At 42.1% G+C, this 21,989-nt stretch overlaps 1 protein-coding gene and 1 pseudogene across 10 annotated transcripts in view; both read left to right on the forward strand.

The window, feature by feature from the left end:
- The window catches only part of myo3b (myosin IIIB), a 655,750-nt gene that overhangs the window by 622,444 nt on the left and 11,317 nt on the right, over positions 1–21,989 (forward strand). The window lies entirely within an intron of this gene.
- On the forward strand, positions 9,566–12,398 carry LOC144686933 (ATP synthase F(0) complex subunit g, mitochondrial pseudogene; annotated as a pseudogene).

The raw sequence follows: 21,989 nt of genomic DNA on the forward strand, positions 1-21,989 counted from the left end.
TGTCTTTCATCCTCCACTTTTCAAACCATTCACTACATCTACGCTGTTAGATTTCTTGTCCAACATCCAGTCTTTAATGAGTTTTAACTTGCTTCAGTTAAATTTGGGAATACCAAAGTAACTTCCATTGAACCTGCCGTATTCTCCACCAGCTCCATTAGTCTTCCAGCAACTTTCTCAAAATGGATCAGACTGTTTGATCATTCGTGTCCTGGTTGAACCTGTGCTGAGGTTCCAACTCCTTGTCCTCTCTTCACAGGAGTGACCTAAGGCAAAATTTGATACAAAACTACATAAGGAGATATTAATGCAGATGATCAAGGGCTTTGTGAAAAAGATAGGTTTTAAAGAATGTCTTAAAGGAGGAAAGAGAGATTATTAATTTCAGTTTTTCCACTATTGGAGGCCATGACATCAGCTGCAAAGGCCCTGATCCAAGGAATTCCTTCCCTAAATTTCTCCACCTCTTGTCCTCTCCTTCCTTTAACATACTCCTTAAAACTTACCCCAGCTTTTTGGTCACCAGTCTTATGTGGCTCCATGCTAAATCTTGCTTTATAACAAGTGCTCCTCTGAAGCACTTAGGGGCATTTTATTACATTAAAAGTGCTATGTAAATATAAATTGTTGTTCAAGTCACTCATTTTAATAATTTTCTTCTCTTTCCTATATTGTTCTTATTCTTATTTCTGTTTGAAAGTGCGCCCTTCATGTACTGAAAATAATTCTGTCTCCTGAAGCATATGCACTTCAATTAGCTTCTTTGAGTCACATTAGTCACATGATAACATGAGAAGAAAACAGAAGATCAATGTGCAACATACAAATTGCAAGAACCCCAAGAGATTTTCGTGTTCTGTAAGAAACCAGAAACTGGTATAGGAGATCTCAAGGTACTTGCAATTGTATGTTGCTTTTGTTAATTCAAGTAGAAAAATCACAGTTGTTCTTTTTGTTTCATCCAAACTTTTATCTATTCTATTTTTCTTGCTGATTTTTGAATGTTTTAGAAAATAATCGTTGAAAAATTCCTGGAAAACATAAGGTATTAAAACTGAAACTGCAGATCTCTAGTTACAGCCTATAAATTTATAACTTTGGGTGCTTAATTAGTTTATTTTTAGTCATTTGATGATTGACTATGTCTCAAGTTATTACTACCAGGGCCCACCATTCACAGCTCTTTATAATCCATATATATCTGTGAGCCTGTATTAACAGATATGTACTACGCTGACGTGCCTCAGTAACTCGTGATAAGCAGATCATCAGAGCCTTATTGAACCGGTTATTGGGAACACCTGGGGCCAAGCTTTTCAGAAAAATGACTTCCTGCCTGTGTGGCCTGGTAACCATATGAACAAAGGAAAGGAACAAATAGGTCTATCAGTCTGCTGTTTTATGTTTCTTACACTTTGTGGCAAATTTAGTCACTGACTAATGTGGACCTCATGTTATATTTTGACAGCATGATCTGTTTTTCTCAGGCAATTGCAATATACAATTCTGATCTGTTTAGTATAAAGCAATAAGTTCAGGTCTGAAACACTTTTTCATTTCACTTCCTTCTCAGTATAAATAAAAGATTACTAGTGCTTTCTTAGTGGCTTTATCCATTCCAAACTATGATAATGCTTGATACTATGGAAACTAAAGTAGCAGAAACAGCAAACAGATGCGTTAAATTACAGTTGTTTAAAGAGATATGCAAAAATATATTCCTAAGCAGGTCATGTTAATAAAAAAACCAAGGTTCAAAAGTAAGGAATAAAAGTGAAAGAGAATAGAATCGAAGCATCAAAGACTTTTTAATGACATGAAATGCCATTAGGGTGTTGTGTCTTTTGTTTCAGCTTCCTCACACCTGCAATTTGTTGCATCCTAATCCTCTTTTCACACATTTGAATTGCTTTCATTTGCATTGACACAATAGTGAAAAGAAGAAAGCTCAGGAACTTAAAATGATAACCATTTACAAGAATAAATGTATCGTTTCTGGTCTGATAGGTTTGTCAGGCGTGTTCCTGTATGCACTATGTAGTAAATCCATTACTTATCCAACATAAATGTTTCAAAGATCTACAACAATTTCCCTGTCTTTATTTGACTATTGAAAAAGGGAGGTAATTTTGGCAGAGGTGAAAGAAGTAATGGAAATTGGGAGGAGTATGGCTATGGCAGCTGAGTCCGTGGCAGGAGCTGTAGGAGTGTCTCAATAAATCAGAGCGTGAAATTTAGATTAGCCCACTGCGGGCTATCAGTAGAAGGGGGTAAAGAAAGAGTTGGCTTGGTTAAAGGTGTAACCTGTTTCTTTTGGCCCCTAAAATCTTTAAACAGATGGTGTGACCAGCTGTCTCTTTCAGCCATTTAACTCTAAGTTAGTAACAGTTTGGAAATATTATGTGCAGTGAATTTTAGTGCAATTGAAATAAAACAAATAAGCAATCAAATTATTGTTTTGCCAAATATCTAAAAATTGAAAACAACCTATAAAATAAATAAATATTAGTTAAAATTAATTTATATAATGTTTTATATTTAAAAATCATGTTTGTGGATTTCAGGTCCCCATCATTTTAATTGTTTTAAAACTATTTAGCACATATTTACTACAATTACACTGGCAGCACAATCAAACATGTTTAGCCATAATATTTAATTCTATTTATTGCATGGGTTAACCAGTGTGCTCCCTTTTATTATTATACTGCTTTGAGCGACAGTTCAGGCTTCAGCATCAATACTGAAATCTAAATAAGGTGCTTTTGCTAACATGAAAGAAGACTTGGTAGAAGTGTCATTGGCAATGGTTGTAAATGTTTGCTACTGGTGAAACAGCCGCAATGTTTTTCTGCCTGAAATGTGCTAGGGCAGAATTTTTAGCTCGGCGGGCGAGCGGTGCCCGACCCAATCCGGCGTGAAATTGCGCACGATGACTTTGGGCAAGTGTCCTGACATCATCCCACGCTCGCACGATATTTCGGTTGGCAGACACGCACAAAAGTCGGATCACATCCGCCGGCAATTAAGCCCATTAACAGATCAATTGACTCCAATTTTTCTTGTTCCTTCCAATCTTACGGTTGGCGGACTGGCAAATCAGCCAGGGGGCCTTTCCATTTTTCATGAAACCCCATCCATGGGCTGGATGAGGTTTCTGCGATTAAATAGAATATAAATAAACTTCTGTGGACAGCATTTTCAGTAGCTAAATTTTCAGCTGATTTATTATGATGCATGGACGCTTTCTTTCAATTTCTGAAACCTTTATTTTTGATTTTTCAGATCTTCAGCCCCCTGAGGCAGCTCCCTGCCTTCAGGGAGCTTCCTCTCAGCCCTGGCCCATGCCCGCATTGACATCAGAGCCCACCCTCTTCCCCACCCCCACCCCGGTAACGCTGAGCTTCTCAGCATGCATTTCACGTTGGTTGGCCATTATTTGGCCAGCCAGCATGAAATCACAGTTGGGGACCGATAGCGGCGAAGGTCTGTTCCCCGGTCGATCCAGGGCCCGCCGATCGTGCCTGCCCACTGACCTAAAAATTCAGGCCCAAGTGTACTGTACCAGTCGGTGACTCAGTTTCCTTTGGGAAGGTCCAACAGCCAGCAACCTAAAGCTAGATACAATTTTTTGCAGGTTTCTCTATTATAATATCTACAAAGTTTACATACACTCTTAAGGGCATGATTTAATGCAGAGTATGCATTATAATACATGGTTCAAAATGCTTGCAGGTAAATGTACTTAAGGGGCCTACATGGTTTTGCAGTTCTATAAATTAGGGTAATGGGTGCTTGGTGACAGGATTGGAGTCATCCCTAATTAAGCTAATTTTGTATTCATAAGATATCCTAAGATTATTTTTTTACTGCAAAGTGGTTAAAATGGATCTTTTTTCACTGAGAGACAAATTATTTTCCTTTTATAAAACTTCAACTCTGAGAATTTCAGATGTATTTCACCACTGAACTAAAATATATGTGGCAGAATTATCTCCTGACTTCTAAATAGGACAATTTTCCAGCATTTTTTTCCCTTGTTTAACACTGTGTTGCATTTCACATCTAGAAACATCCAGGGTAATGTAACCTAACTCACCCAGCAGTAACTGAGAGATTGGATTTGCCCTTTTTACACCATATCCAATTTTGCTCTCAATTGAAACCTTTGGAGAATAAATTAGAAATGGTGCCACATGGGTGGCTGACCTAATCACATCAGTTTCTCATCAGGTTATTTAAGTTAAAATTACCTCTATCATCATTAGTTGGAAGTAGTTCAGTCCATGTACCCCTCTGTATTTCATTTGTGCCTTTCTGCTCATCATGCAGTTACATTATGGTGCCCGTATGGCCTAAACTTCTCACCCTTAACTAAGAATTACTCAGCTCCTTCTGCTTTGATATCCATTTATTTTAGGTTACAGTACAACTTTAACATTAGTGCAGCACTAAAGTTATAGTATTAAATGTGGAGCCAGAACGTAACCCGACGCTGCCACCTTCATTCTCAGGCCCTTAAATTACGTGACTTTTCCAGTGGTCTTTTACTGTAACTCTATTAGGAACCCATTAGAATAGCCTAAACAAAAACAGAATTACCTGGAAAAACTCAGCAGGTCTGGCAGCCAGACCTGCTGAGTTTTTCCAGGTAATTCTGTTTTTGTTTTGGATTTCCAGCATCCGCAGTAGCTTTTAGCTTCTTGTTTTTATTAGAATAGCCTAAAACTCAGTCAGGACCCAACAGAGACTGAACCCAGCCTTCACCCATCCATTCAATGCCATTGCCATGTCAATGGGGATTCCCTGGGCTGGATTATCATTTTGCGGTCAGGACCTCGATGTCGGGAACATTTCTGAGTCCAAGCCTCATTGGCACCTGATGTCCACCAAGGTCAATTAGTAGGAAATGGTGCATTTGCCGTCTATTTGAGGTACCAGAGGCAGGAAGTATGCGGAAGAGGAACACGCAAGGTCCAATGTAAACAGGAATCAGTAGCCATTATTGTGGTTGCCAATTTATTTTGCAGTGGAAAAAATAGAAGATCAGTGGCCCAACTGCAGGACTGAAACACATGCAAGGGCAGCCCCACAACTCACTGGTGTCACCCTTGAGGTCCTTTTAGAGGCAGTTGCATCTGGATAGAGGGTTCTATTTCCAGTGAGTGGCTGAAGAAGGTCAGCCAGCCAGGCCAACTAGGCATGGCTGGAGGTGGTTCAGGAAGTGAGAAGCTGTAGCATTGCCAGTAGGACTTGGTACAGTATCAGAAGCGCTTCAGTGACCTTCTGCGATTGGCAAGATGAGTGTAACTCTCCAACCAAATGACAGGCCTTCAGGTCTGCCATCACAAACATATTCATGAACTGAGCAGCCTGAGGGTATGTTGTCCACCCAAAGATTAAAACGTGTACCAAGAACATTATGAGCTGTGGGCAAAGATCAGATCATTAGCAATAGCGGAGGAGGCAAAACTGAGGACAGTAACATCGCATGTGTGAGCACCATTGAAAGTAATGAAGGAGGCCACTAGGGTCCTAACTCTCATACTTTGGACCTTGCAGGAGAAAAGAGCGCACAATGCCAGAGAAAGGGCTTGTTCAGGTGGTGGAGTGCCCCATCCATTGATTCTGATGCCTATGGAGAAGGATGCTCTTGACATAACCAGGGTGGTAGTGCATCAGGAAGTGAGCAATGGTGAGATGGGAGCCCGTCCAAGCTTGGTGAAATAATCCAAACATCTCCAGGAGACAGGGAGGAGTCTGCCTTCTTTCCAGTTTCCTCCAGGCCAAAGCATAATTTCTAATAGCCTGCTTCAGCCCTGCAGAAGCAGCTGCTGACAGAAGTGATTTAGCATCACCACCTTCTTCAGTTTTCTACAGGGCCAATGGAGAGGGAGCCAATGCAGGCCAGAGTGACATCATTGTTATCCTCTTCAGAGGAAGAAGAAGCAAGCATGCCTGCACCTTCGCATCAGTCCGCCAGCATAGGCACACCCACCTCAGTGGGGCTGCATGCAATCCCAGAATGGGTAGTGCAGGGTGACTATCTTCTCATGAGTGAGCAGGATGAGTTGACAGAAGCAGAGGCAGCTATGGGCAGACCCCCTTGGAGGATGGAGGACAGACACAGTACTGCTTAGCTAGGTGGAGATGCATAGCCTCTGGTGTCACACACATGGTGGGTATTCCTGGACCAGCAGCATAAGATATGTGCGCACGTGTCAGAGTATCCTGAGGCAGAGTGGAGTCATGGACAGAGATTCCTCATATCTGCATCACCATGTTTCAGGCTTTTGAGTGCATGATTTATTCCGTTGAAGGAGTGGTCAACCTTGTGGAGAACGATATGTGGCATCACACACAGTGAATGCTGGAACAGAGTCCTGACATGCACAGAATATATGGAATATTCTGTAGCATTGGTCAATCAATGGTGCTAATGTTGCAAAGGCCTGTTGCGCCCCAGTTTGTAGCTCCCAATGATGATCAAGCAGTCCATGAAAGGGCTGAGGGAGTCAGTGATGATGTTGAGGGGGCCACCCCTCACTGAACACTGACATCATCATCTGCCACCTTGGTTCCTCTGACTGAGTAACCATCTATTCAGCAAGGCCCTGTGACAGAGGCCCTGCATTGAAACTGGTGGAACAGCCTGTGGAGGTGGCACCCCCAAGACAAGGGTGATTGCCATGGTCATCATAGCCTCATGCAGACACAATTGAGTAGGTTGCCTCCACCTCATCCCCAGCCACAGGGGTAGCACACCATTGGAGCATCCACAAGTGCAGAGTTCCATTCATCTAGTGGTTCACTTGGGCAACATGCGCTATGTATGTGTAAAGTACCAAGGGCTCAGTATAATGGAAATGTTGTTTGAACCCTGACTTTTATGCACCCAATTTTTGATTACATCAAGGTAAAAGAGGAAAGAAATGGAGGAGCACCGCAAAGGTGTGTACTTGGTATAAATGTGTGGCTGGTGGTGACTTGTGCTTCATTCAGTATGGGAAGCAATGAAAGTATTCTGCTTTGTGTGCAGAATGCATCCTCATTCAGATGAAGGCGAGTATCAGAGCATCGCAACATAAGATGCCATCAGGAGAAATGTGCCTGAATTAGAGTTGCCTGAGCTTCCCTACCATCACAATCAATACCTTGACTGCAGATTGGGACCTGTGATGTACCTTGCAACACATGGGCACCATCCCCCACAACCTATTCCTTATGCTGCTGCTCCTCCGATGTAACGTTCTGCAGCCGCTTCTCCCTCTTCAAGGTATATATCTCTCTAGAGTGCCAAGTTATGGAGAGCACAGCAAGCTACCAGAGTGCAAGAGACCCTTGAGGGAGGATACTGGAGGGTACCACCATCAGTCAAGGCACTGGAACCATATCTTCAGAAGCCCAATAGCCTGCTTGATAGTGGTCTTTGTGATGAGATGGCCTTGGTTATAGAGCCTCTGTGCCTCCATTGCAGGGTCAACATAGGTGTCAGTAGCCGTCTCTTCAAGGGATATCCCTTGTACCCTAGCAGGCATCCATGGAGTCTCTCAGGTGCCATGAAGAACTGCTGCATCCGGGATTGCCTGAGGATGAAGGAGTCATGGCAGCTGCCAGGAAACCATGCACAAACCTGCATAAAGTGCTTCTTGTGGTCGCAGATTAGCTGGACATTTAGGAAGCGAAATCCCTTCTTATTGAGGAATTCCCCTGACTTTTCAGTTGGCACCTTAATGGTCACATGGGTGCAATCGATGACCCGACCCCCCCCCGCCTACACATGAGGGAATCCAGCCATAGAGATTAATCCTACTGCCCTCAGTGCCTGCATTGCACTATCCATTTGGAACACTATGTAAGAGGCAGGCCTCTTGAACGGTACATCCATGATTTGCCTTATGCAATGATGGGCAGCTGGTTGAGAAATGACACCTAGGTCAGCAGCCAACCCTTGAAAAGCCCAGATGTGAAGATATTCAGAGCTACTATGGCTTTACTGGAATGGTATGCCCATGAGATCTGCCAGGCCTGAGGTGCTCATCAATGAGGGCACACAGCTCAGAAATCAATTGCCTGGATAGGCGTAGCCTTCTGCAGCATTGATACTCTGACATCTCACTGGTACACCCTATTGTGAGGGTATCACTCTTTTTGCCTCCCAGCCCCTCATTCCTCACCTCTGCATCGCTTATGGCCAGAAGTCTGCCTCTGCTGCTGCTGAGACTACTCCCCATCACTGCTAATCTCCAATTTAGAGTGGCTAATCCATATTTCCAGGAATGGCCATGCCTGCATCCAGCTGCACTGTCAGGGTGTTCCTGGGTCCCCTGTTATGCCCCCATGATCCCTGTGGGCTCACTCTTCCCACCTAACCCCCACCCCCACCCCCAGCTCTCACTGATCAAACTTTCAGGGAGCATTGGTCACATGGTGGCCACTGTGTGACAATGCATGAGGTGATCCCTGAGCTTTCCCTCTCTTGTACAGTGTTCTGAGTAGCACCCGCATCCATGACTAGCTCCCTATTGTGATGTTGTGTCCTCCTCATGGACAGGCTTGAGACCCTCCATATTTCCCATGTCTCCTCTTAAAAATTGCAAACTGCACTTCAACAAGCTGACAATTAGCTTGTTTGAATGCTTGATTACACCACCATTTTCAGGTGGCTGACCACTTCCTGACTCCTTTGCAAAAATTGCAGCACATAGGGGTTGGGGCACAATCTTCCAGGCACACTACACCCACTTCCGTTCCCACCTCCGACCTGCTACAAAAATTCAGCTCCCTATGTCAGGAGCTCTCATGTTCTGGCTGTTAAAATAGGGACTCCAAGCACAATCAGCGCAGGTAAGAGAATCTCTCACTAAGAATCTTTGTCATTGGGCTGAGTGGGCACCCACATAGTTTTTCCTGAACCCCCCTCACACAGGCCAGTTGGCTACCTTTGGCTTTTGTAGAGTCTTTGGCAAATGCAAATTCATCTTATCAAAGGTTAATTCCTATAGATCCTGCCCTAACCCACGAACCTCAGTGTGGTCAGTAGTAGAGTTCCACCGCAGGCACAATCTCTGCTTTACACTTGGGACCCACGCTGTAACGATTTTACAGACCTTAGATTTTAAATGCTGTGAGAACATCTCTTGTGTTTGTAACCAAACATATGCAGTTTTTCCTGGACTGAAGAATCAGAGGCAGTAAAATTCCAAGGTAAAGACAATCAAGTAGGGTGTAAGATGTGCTGCCAATTTGCGGTCATCCATTTTGCGTTACCACCCAAGACAAATTCACCCTGCCCCCAGTTTGGGAAAAACAGTACAGTATTTTCTGGATTGAATTGACATTAAGGTCTGAGACTAGTAGTTACAGTGTAACTGCAGGATTACAGTACTGCTGTTTTGATTGGAGGAATTTCTTTAATTGTATAACCTGGTTCACTTGCCACTGAATGTGCCCTAATTATACTGTGAGGTAATTTTGACAACAACAGATAATTGTCACAGTCAGGTTCTAGAAACTTGACTGATTCTCAGAAAGCTGAAACCAATTGTAACATCATCATTGTCACATGAACTATCCACAGCAAGATTATGGCAGTGAAATTGGGCTCTGTAATGCAGCTGCTGCTGGCACTACAGAACCTCAAAGGTATAAAATGGCACAGGCTGCGCTACTGGCCACCTCCAGTGTGATCTGTGATGTACCTGAAGCTGGGAAGGGTGCCAGTACCTTCAGGAACGGTCGAAATGTGACGTCAGTTAGCCATTCTGGTGAATTTGATGCACGTCTTTCAAATGTGCATTGTGCAGACGTGACAATGCATGAGGTGATCCCTGAGCTTTCCCTCTCTTGTACAGTGGAATGTCTGTGTGAGTCACTCATAGCTGAACATGTTTTTAGCTGCATGTGGAGATCCCCCACAAGCGTTATTTAATGGGAAAGCCATCCAACTTGCATGGGAGGTAATTTTGACTTGCTTCTGATGTAGAAAAGTACTGTGGCTTGTTTTTGGAAAACTGTTGGTGAGCTAGTACATTCAATCAGGGAGGGCAGGAGGGTATGGGGCTGTAGTTTCAGTGCCCCTTGGTCTGCAACACGACAAAGAAATGGGAAGCTCTGCAAAGAGGGTGGAAGAGGACCTTCCACAAAAGGCCCTTTCCGCCACGGGTTTTCAGTGAGAACTTCTCATACCTCCATCTCAACTAGGAGCAAAGCCTGAGGTGACTCAGAAAAATAAGGAGGTGGTCACAGAATTGTGCCATTTCCTTTAACAGGACCTGGAGCCTCACATTAAGGGGAGGATGGTGTTGCCAAAAAAGGTCATGGTTGTATTAAACTTGTATGTTACTGGATTATTCCAGGCAGGAGTGATGGCCAACATCTCCCATTGCTACATTCGGGAGGTGATGGAGCCCTTATAGAGAAGAGAAGTGATTACATTGTGTTCTCTCTAAGTAGGGAGAAGCAGTATGAAAGGGAGCATGGCTTTACCAGGACAGCAGGCTTCCCAATGATGCAGTAAGTCATTGATTGAACACACACGGCCCTGCTATCCCCCATATAAACGGCTACAGATATAGGAACTACAAGGGCTATGATTCTGTTAATGTGCAGTAGTATGCAACCATGCACAGACCATAATCTCACTGAATACCTGTTAGCCTGGAAGCAGTGACAGTCCTTTCATAGTCTGCCATGCCCGGCATCATTGGGCCTTCAAGTGAATCAGAGGGTGGCTACTTGCAGACTAAGACTATCCCCTCTATACCAGACTGGTGACAACCCTCCCTCCACCACACGACCTTGTCAGAACAGCGGGTAATAATAAAAGCCATGGAGCCATCTGGAACATCGTGAATCAGTCTATCAGTGCGCAAAAGCAACACATCTGCTGCCTGGATAACACAGGGGAGCCCTCCAGTACATGCTGGAGTGTGTCCCCAACCTCAAGGAGGTCTGCTGCATCCTCTACAACTTGACCATCATGGGAGTGCAGCCTTTGCCACCAGGAGTCTGGAGGTCACATCGAGAGAATCACTGCGTTCCGGACGGGATATCCAAGAGTGACTGCTCAGGCTCCACTTCCCAGGGGAGAACATCCGGGCAGAATTTTTAGGTCGGCGTGCGGGCCCGAGCCCAATCCGATCGGACGCAAAATTGCACGAGATGACGTCAGGTGAGGGTCCCAACATCATCCCACGCTCATGCAATATTTTGGTCGACGGATGTGCGCAAGTGTCGGAAGTGCACCCGCTGACAATTAAGAAGACAATTGTTAAAGTTCCAATTGTCCCCAATTTTTTGTGATCTGTCCAACCTTACGGTTGGCGGACAGGCAAAACTGCCAGGCAGACTTTGCATTTTTGATGAAACTTCATCCAAGAGTGGGATGAGGATTCCGTTATTAAATTTAAAAAAATTGTATGGACAGAATTTTCATCATGTATATGTTCAGATGACTGATTGCGATGCGTGGACATTTTTTCTTGATTTTAAAATCTTTATTTAATTGTTTTGAAGTCTTCAGCTCCTTGAGGCAACTCTCTGCCTTCAGGGAGCTTTCATTAGCGTTCGCCCACACCCAAGCTTACATTAGCGCCCGCCCACCTCCTCTCACACACAGCGCACATTTCACACTGGCTGGCTGTTAATTGCAGCGTAACACCGCAATCGGGGGCCAATCGTGGGCAGCGGTCCATTCTCCAGCCGCTCCTGGGCCACTGATCGTGCCAGCAAACCGAGCTAAAGAACCTGCCCCCCTTCACCAACATGGCTGCACCATTCTCCACCTTACCATCCATATGGGACCCCTCATGACAGAGTTTCCTTGGCTAGGATCATGCCTTAAAAGCCACCAACAATTGCAAGGCTCATGGAAGGTTCCTGACTTTCCCTGGGAGAGACTGCAAATGGTCCTTTAGGATGCCCTGGAGGAGCTGTGGACCTTGAGGATTTCCTTCAGACGGCGCCATCTTGGCATGGGTGGCAACATTAGGACTGTCTGACGGCACGGCGGCTGGTGCAGAAAGTGGTGACCGGCAGCCCCAAGCTCATCCTGGCTGCTGCAAATTACTCCAAACCACGTCTGGCTACCTTCTGGAAATATGCTCGAGTGGAGCTGACTCCTCCAACTCCTGGAGAAATCCCAGTGGCTGTTGAAAGCTTCAAGGGTTTTGTGGCATCATTTAAGGCTGGGAGTTACAAACAAATAACTGTAAAGAATGCCCTGAGGAACACACTTGTGGCCACGGAAATTGTGTTGTGGTTTTACATTGGTGAAGTCACTGGCCGAAGAAGCCTGACTGGATATAATGTCTGAACTCTACCCTGTGTTGGACCAGCATTCCATTGTAAATGAATGAATAATATTTCAAATTAAATAAAGCCATTATTAGGACTTAAAAAAAATAGGGAGCACAAATGCTGTTAACCACAGAGCCACTGGAACTATTATTAACAATACTTAACAATCTTGTTAATCTGTTGGAGGACAGATTGCTGGACTGGTACAAGAGCCTGCATGGCCCTTTGAGCACAGAGATCCACAACCAAGATAGCAATAGCCTGAGCCTGCATGGCAGCTGGAATGGATCTTTTGACTTTTACCTGAGGTCCCACTGCAGCACTGAGATGTTGGGTGGCTTCTGCTTGTATTGCAGTGGAAGCTGGGACTTCGGCCTCCAGATGCTGCATCACAGGCAGGTCCATGCGTGCGATGGAGTTGCCTACCGCATCCACAGTGGAAAGGATGTGCTCCAATCTCTGCACAGCATCCTGTGCCACATTGGAGCTGGGCTCCTCCTTTTTCCTTGACTGTGACAGGAGGCAGTTTGACAGGCTTGCTAATGCACCAAGCATCTCCGTGTTCTCCAGTATACCACCCCATCAAGGTTCTTATCTGAGTCCCCTGTAGCAGAATTTGTCTGTGAGCTTGCCACCTGCTGAGCTGGCGTATGAGCTATCCTTTCCCCCAGCCTGGTTGCAGTCCACTTGTGCCCAGTGACTCACCATGTAAAGATCCTGTCTAATTTAGCCTCTGAAATTTGCGCAGTGACTGTATCTGAACTGGTGGCTGCAAGTGTCAGATCAATTAATCTGTGCTTTTTCATCAGTGATGCGTTATTGCACTCTCTCTTCCGCTTGAGGTGGCAATGACTGGGCAAGAGGCAGTACAAAAGTATCTGAAAGCAGAAAATCAGAAGGAGCGCAGTGGTCTGAGGAAAGAGGGGTAGAGATGGAAAGCAATAGGTCCATGGTCACACCATCTGCAGCTTATATTAAATTTCATACAACAGGATGAGGGTGATGTGGGAGTTAAGAATGGGCATAAATCAGTAAAATACCATCACCCTCAGTATTCTCAGTGATGCCAGATGCAGTGGACTCTGTCACAGCTGGATTCAAAATGCAGAGAACCACCACCTTGGTGAAACTCAGGGGATGCAGGCATGCCTCACTACTTCTGCCTGCACTTCTCTTCCATGCCACCTTGTCCTGAAAGAATGCCTGTGATTGTGTTCCCCTGTGTTGGGATGATATGCCTGCCACTGATGAATAGTTGGATGTATGTGGTGGCAGCAAGAGACAGTGAAAGGCGAGGGTGAGATGGAGTATGTGAATGTAAGACCTGAATACTGAGTGTAAGGGTGTGCTGGTGAGTGAGAGATAGAGGTGTAGTGCATTGATCACTGTGAAAGTTTGGTGGTGTGGTAGGTACGAAATGTCATGTGAAGATGCATTCACTGAACTTGACCACCTACTTGAGATAATGAACTTATTCCAGAACTGCTGCCAGGTTCTTGGCACCAGGTTTCCAGCATTGACCTCCCTGACTGACCTCCCAGCATGCTCCCATTCCCTTCAGAGGGCAGTCCATGATAGCCTTCTGACTTTCCATGAAAATATGGCGCCTCCCTGTCGACCTCTATGACTGAGACCTTCAGTGCTGCATCCATGAACCTGGTGGTTGCTCTCTCTCTCTCTGCCCTGGTGCTCCCTTTACTTTATTTTCAATTGTAGCACTGAGCAGCAGCATCCTTTCTATCAGTGCAGCTCATCTTTAAGAGGGACAGGCTGTCTTTAAGAGCTGGAGGCTAGCTGGAGCACGTGCTAGCCTCACATTCTGCTTGGCCCCCTATTGGGCGTGCAGCCAGCCAATAGCATGTGTTGCACTCAGCTGCATGCTATAATCTAGAAAGTGAGGAGTCCTGGGCACAAGTTGGATTGCGAATCATGACCCCAATTTTTAGCCAGATGAAACCATGTTCTTAAAATTAAGCAAATACCATGTCCAGGCATACATACACAAGTTTCAAAGAAACTGAAGATAGAAATTAATTTATCTTTATATTTCAAAAGTTCACTAGATTTGATACAGATCCATTAATATTGAAAAGTACCAAACGAAAAACACAAAGGGCAACCACATCATGCTCACCTAATTTTCTGGAGTTTTTTGAAGATGTTACTATATAGTCAGCAAAGGAAATCCTGAGAGTGTTTTTTGCTTACGTTTTCAAAGAGCTTTGAATTAAGTTCTATGGTAGGGATTATTGACCAGGAATTTAGGATGCCATTCATCCATTTGAACCTGTTCTGCCATTCATTTAGGTCGTGAGTTATCTGAACCCCATTTACCTGCTTTTGCTCCATATCTCTTGATATCCTTACCTGACAGAAATCTTATCAAACTCAATCTTGAAAGCTTCAATTGACTGAGCATCCACAGCCTTATAAGGAAGAGAGCTCCAAATTTCTACTCCCCTTTGTGTGAAAAAGTGCTTCCTGATTTCACTCCTGAATGGCCTGGCTTTAATTTTAAGATTATAGTCCTTCACCCTGCATTCCCCTACCAGAGGAAATAATTTCTTTTTATCCAGCCCATTGAAACCGTTTATCATTTTAGATACTTCATTTAAATGATTCTTCAATCTTCTATATTCAATGGAACACAAACCAAGTTTATGCAACCTGCCCTCATAGTTTAACCCTTTTAGCCCCATGTCATTCTGGTGAATTTGCACTGCATTCACTCCATGCCTAATATATCCTTCCTGAGATGCTGAAATTCTGAAATTTCAGATGAAAAACAAACAAACCAACAGAAACCAATTCTGTGCAACTAATCTATAAATTATCAACTTATTAACAAGCAGTATTTTGATTTTTGTTGATAATGATTAAAAATTCAAAGTCTGTAAACTTCATCTTGTTACATGGAAAAATAAATAAAATGTGGATGATTGTTATAGTTGAATTTGCAATTTTAACAATCAAACACGTGTAGTATTCTATAAATATAAAGAAAGTGATTACAATCTGAAGTTTTCTATTCAAATCCATTTTACTATTCTGGGTTCAGTTTAAATTTGACATTGTAAATTTAAATATGTAATACATATTTTAAACAATTGTCCATCATCTTTGTAGATAGTTTGTCTAAATAAGATAACAAAGCCATTAGAACAAGGGGCATATCTTTTGCCCACATGTCAGTAGCCAGCAGTCAACAGTCATCAGATAAATACAGTAATTTAAAGTAATAGCTTTTTTAAAAAAAACTCAGACTCTTTCAGAGATTCAGTGAAATAAGAATAAAAATAATTTAGCAGCAAATGGTTGACAACAGAAGAAATCTGTGTTTGTGATTTTCCCAGAGGAAAAACTGAAAATTGTATCATTTTGTTAAACATGAGAGGTTGTTTTTAATTTAATATAAACATGAATTCTGTTGATGTAAGATTATAATTGACTGAACATTAGATTCAGTTTTATGTAGAAGTAGATCTTTCTAATCCAGCATTTTGCTATTGCAACATCTTTTAGATCTGGATAAAGCTATTTTGCACTAAAAGACCTCTTGTTAAATAGAAGAATCACCTATTTATAATTATCATTCAGTAATAAGCATTCACGTTGAAGGTGAATGCTAACTGAATTAGCTCATAGTATAAACAGGTTCAGATTGAACACAACCTCCAGTCCATGTTCAGAGAGTATGGCTGATACCTTTTATGTTCAACTGAGTTAAATTAAAAACATTTTGATCCAAATTGAACTCAATTTCCAAAAACATTTAAATGTTATCTTTGCCTCAAAGCAAGATTTATATCAGATAAAATCAAATTGTACCTGAAACATGTATTGTGTTGTGTGGGTGGAAAAAAACAGTTGGAGCTTTAGTTCCTCGTCACTTTCATAAGCCTGATTTTAAAGTTTAAAATCAGCAGTGTAAAATGAGGATATTTATAGTGAGGCAAACAAGCTTTCAGTTTATACAAGAGATCTGAATTCAAACCCGCTGTGCATTCACTACAGAACTGAATTAGCAGCTGCTTTGTTAACTGAATAAGAAACACAATACTGGAGAAGGCTAGAGGTAAATATGAATAGGAGATGCTACTAATTGAATTTGGCACTATTTTAAGATTTAAAAAAGAAGAAATAACAGATCAAACACACATTAAACATTATTATTCAACATTAACAAATGAATTTTGTTAATGTTAGCATAAATGCATCTTTAATAATGGTTACTGTGCTCTTGTCTGTTATTCGTAATGTTTACTTAATCTTTTAAACAAAAGAAAATTATCTTGAGACATTTCACTTCTAGGTTAAAGTATTATATTGCCAATGTATCAATTTAATGAAGTTCTTGTTCTTTTAGAATAATCTACAATCACATTTCTTCTGAAACAAAATTAAAGGAAAATGTTTTAAAAGAACTATTTTTACTATGTTGCATTGAAGGCTTTAATGATATATACCTTCCTTCTTATTTCATGTGATATACCAAACTATAACTAAGAACAGTTTTCAGAGCCGCAAACAACCCTGCTCCCAGGGACTGACCTACCACCCACACTGTGCACTTTGGTTGAGGTGTAGTGACCTATCCCACCCTGCCTGGCCTCAGGGCAATAAGCATTATGACACAGACCAACTCTAAAACATGCAGGCAGTGTAAGCCTCAAAGCTAGAATCGCAGTATCATATTGCAGAAAATATCTCCAAAATTAGACAGACCAAAGTTTTGATCTCTCCCTTGTTTAGAGTGGCGAACAATGGCAGCTTTCTGTTGAGACATGACATCAAAGCTCTGCTGAGTGGTTGCTAGAAGTATTAGTTTGTGGCAGATTGCATTGGAAATTCACAGATGTTGTTCTGCTACGAGGCACTACTTTTACTATTCAAGTACACAATATCCTGAAACATTGCATACTGTGTGAAAAGTTAGTATAAGACTGCAGTCGTAGTCCTAAACCAGTATCTATGAAGTGAGATGCACAGCCAGCAGACTATTGCTGCTACCTGTACATCCCTGCAGGTCACAGTAAGGTCAGCCACAAAGGAGTTCTCTGCATTCGTACTTGGGCACATGCACAGATCTCTGCTTACAGGGCATAATTTATAATGTTAGGAAAGAATGGATGGGTGTGTCTGTGTTCTCACAATATTGATTTTTTTTAGTTCCCAGTGGACTGCCTGGGAAATATCTAGTTGCAACTTGCACCAGGCTGGAGTTATACTAGCCAATTCAAACTCAATTTGTTAAGGAATGGCCTCCTTGCTTATATTATTTGACTTTAATACACTGGAGTTTCAAATCAGAATCTGACACCCAGGTCACACTGTTGTTTATGTTGCACCATCCCCAAAATTGCTTATCGTCAGTGTGAAAATGGCAGTATAACTGGAGTTGAACACAGATGTGAGGCTTGTGTTATTCAAAAGATTTAGATAGTACAGGAACTATTTCATAATTGAACATAGATTATAGGTAAAATCAAATCACAAACAGCTGTAACATATGGCATATACTGATCCCTAACAGGTGTTCTGGCTGTAAAAGTTTTGGAAATGCAAGTAGTATTATATTAAAAAACAATAACATTAGGTTCAAATGAAAAAATATTTGACAAAATTGAAATCAACAAATATTGTAGTGAAAGTTCAGTTATCCTTGGTTTCAAATATCTTTTTATTCCTTAAACTCATTTTGTTGATTGTAGTCGTATATGCAGTACACCCTCAAACAATTAATTTCCAAACGTTCCTACTTTCCCTTTGGACTGCAAGGTCATCCAAGGTCACATTAAATGTCTTGAAGTGATTGATAGCCAATCACTTTTGATTTTGAACCAGCCACATTACAGTCACAGCAGAATAATGATTCTGGCAAGAAATCAAGAGTACTTCTTGATTTGTAAAGCAAGAACTAAGTAATTTTCATGTGTAAAACAATGTTTTATGCAGGAATTCCTACAAAATTGGTGGTCTATGATCTCTACATTTCTGTAAAATCCTGTTTGTTATGGTTAAAGTTTTCATCCAGCTGAGAACTACTTTTAGAAAGTAACAAAGGTTGCTGAAAACCTCAACACAATTTAAGCCTTATAGTGTTGTGGCCAGTGCTTGAACACCAGACTTAAACTTGTGCTTATTTTAGAAATAAATGCTTCCTTATTTGCTCCATAAGAAGTGGTCAGAATTTACAATTAAGACATTTCAGTGCAAAACATTTTACTAGAGGGCAGCATTTATAGATTGGAGAATGGAGGGACAAAAGAAAGACAAAGAAGAAACACAAACACAGACTTCTAACTACATTTTTGCTACCATGGAATAAATCATGAAATGGAGGAAAAAATTCTGAAAGGAGGTTCAATTAAAAAATGTGGCCACTTTGTAGGAAATGAAAATAATCTTTGAAATATTATGTTTCAAGCAATTTGTCAAAAATTTAGCTTTTAGCCCTCCTTTCATGCATTGAGGGGCATTTTAGATGTTCCTATTGGAATGACTGAAAAAGGCTTACAAACTCCAGCAATGATACAGAGCAAATGCAGACACTTTATTCTCTTATGATTTTTCATAATACTCTAATCCAACATACAAATTTTGCCCAGGAATTTTTATCTCATAATATAGTTTATTAGTAATGAACACAGAACATCCTGGTCAAAGGTAATGTGAGAGCAGAGAAAAATGTTCACAGAAAACAGTTGTCCTGGATATGTGTGCAAAAAAGAAACTCAACAGTAAATGATAACATAAAACACCAAAAATTATTTTAACACCCTCAGAAGAATGACAAATGTGAATTTAAACATCAATGTTTTATGGTGTGGCTAGGCAACCAGAAAATATGTGGCAGGTGAGTTTTATGCCATATTATTGTTTCAGTACTCTTTTCAAAAGGCTGAAGTCTGTGACTTCCAGGGGCGTATGAGATTTGCAGAATTGGGATGGAACTTCAATGACTTCTCCCATCTATCTTCCAACCATTTTATGATTTTTCTTCAGCCAAACTTTTGATTAATGCCTTTGAGCAGAGTGACCTGTTGTGTTTGCCCAGTGTTTTGAGTGTTTTGCTGGAGCGTGCATGGTTCTCGTTTCTGATTTCTATGATGTCCCAGTTGCAGTTGTGTAATGAGTAGAAGGTCTGGAATTGAGACAAACCCTTGATCACATGAAAAGGACAGAAAAATTGGAGGTTGAGACAACCCACATCACTCCTGTACACTTACCACCAACTGGCTCAAAGGCATGTAACACTGGAGACACAAAAAAGGGAAATACCAATACGCAAAGAGAAGAATGTAAACCAGTTTCAGTTTTAAGGAATCACTTACCTGAACAAACAGTTACAGGGATTACGAAATAAATGGGAATATACTAAGAGGGTTAGATGAAGTGAGAGATCTTGGCGTACAAGTACACAGGTCCCTGAAGGCAGCAGTTCAAGTAGACAAGGTTGTAAAGAAGGCATATGGAATGCTCTCCTTCATTGGCAGAGGTATAGAATATAAAAGTAAGGATATAATGTTGGATTTGTATAAAACACTGGTGAGGCCACAACTGGAATATTGTGTGCAGTTCTGGTCACCACATTACAGGAAGGACATAATAGCTCTGGAGAGAGTGCAGAGGAGGTTTACAAGAATGTTGCCAGGGTTAGAAAAGTGTAGCTACGAGGAGAGATTGGATAGGTTGGGGTTATTCTCCTTAGAACAAAGAAGGCTGAGAGGTGACTTGATTGAGGTGTACAAAATTATGAGGAGAATAGATAGAATGGACAGGATAAAATTGTTTCCCTTGATGGAGAATTCTAGAACCAGGGGACATAGATTCAAGATAAGTGGCAGAAGGTGTAGGGGGGACATGAGGAAGAACTTTTTTACACAGAGGGTAGTGGGTGTCTGGAATTCACTGCCCAAGTTGGTGGTAGAGGCAGAAACTTTAAACTCTTTTAAAAAGTACCTGGATCTGCACCTAAAGTGCTGTAAGCTGCAGGGCTATGGGCCAGGTGCAAGAAGGTGGGATTAGAAAGGGCACCTGGGTGTCCTCGGGCTGGCATGGACAAGATGGACTGAATGGCATCCTTCTGTGCTGTAACTTTTCTATGGTTCTAACTGCTCAGTACTCATTGTTTACCCAGAATGTCTCTCCAGGAGATTGTTCAGAGGATTTACTTCAAATTAGATACAGTCACAAATAGAATGTGGAAAGAATGTAGAACTTGCTACCACATAGAGTGATTGAGGCAAGTAACATAGATGCATTAAAGGAAATCCTAGATCAATACATGAGGGAGAAAGGAATAGAAGGATATGTCAATAGGATGAGAATAAGTAAATAAGGGTGGGAAAGGCTAGTCTGGAACATTGGGTTAAATGACCTGTTTTTCTGTTGTAAATTCTATGTAATTCTAGAAGGATTAAAATCAAGAGCATACAATTATAGTTTCAGCATCCTGACATCATTTGTAAGATGTTGTATTTAATGCTCCCAAAGCAGCCACATTATTTATTGTGTAAATGGGGACAGTAATCTTGTGGTTATGAGTTCAAATTCTACCAGGGAACATTGTGAAATTTAACTCAATAATTCTGGTGATTTGTGGCATGAGAAAATTAACCATCTACGCTTCTGAATTGTTATAAAACCCACTGGTTCACTAATATCCAAAGGGAAATTAACCTATCACCCCAATATGTTTTGGACTATACATGACTCCAATCCAACAATATGTGATTGTCTTTTAATACCCTCTGAAGGCTCCCACCAATTTCTCTGGCCAGGTAGGGATTGGCACTAAATGAGGCCTTGTCTGTGTCACCCTTATCTAGACAACAAGTAATCACAAATGGCACAGTGAGTAAATAGACTACAGCAGATTAAATCCCAAACCTGTGCTATGTAAATTAATCTTAGCCAGAAGAGCAGTAGAGGATTAAAAGTGAATTCAATGATTCCCCCACCGATCAACTCCTGGAAGTGGGTATTCATGGGCAGAATTTCACAGCTGGTATGCAGGGACCGGCCTGACATGCATGCACGTAAAATGACGCACGATGATGTCAGGTGTGCATCCCGATATCATCATCGCGATATTTCAGAAAGTGGGTATGCTATGAGTTCGGAGGCGCACCAGACATTAATTAATGGGCCAGTTAAGGCCCCTGAGGCAGCAATTGACATTGATTTTGTACAGCCCGTGCAATTTTCAGGGCGTCGCATGGGCGCAACGGGCAGGCCACATTTTTAAAAACTTCATCCACGGCTGAGATAAGATGGATAAGTGGGCTAGCTAATGCGAGTTGTTAGAACTTTAGTTTATTACTTACTGCTACTTGCTTGTGTGAACAGGACAATTTCATTTCGCTTCAGAGCTGCTTTGACAGAAATAACAGGTTTCAGCTCAAAACTCTGGAGGAGTCAAAACACTTGGGGCCTTCCAGGTATTGGACAGCCATCCCTTACTCTGGGGATGGGGATTGTGTTCACTGCTGGAGGCACCTCCTCCTCTGAGGAAGAGAGGGCCAGAAGGGGGAGGAGGCCAGGAATCCATATTCAGCCTCCAGGAGAGCAACCTGTGGGAGGACAGGCACAGGCGCACGGGGCGCAGGGCCAACAGGAAGTCCAAGGTGGAAGGGGCCGCAGAAGACGCCATTATCCTGCTGCCAGGGTTTACAGGCAGCGATGTA

This window comes from Cetorhinus maximus, chromosome 11 (assembly GCF_964194155.1).
Source record: "Cetorhinus maximus chromosome 11, sCetMax3.hap1.1, whole genome shotgun sequence".
NCBI lineage: Eukaryota > Metazoa > Chordata > Chondrichthyes > Lamniformes > Cetorhinidae > Cetorhinus > Cetorhinus maximus.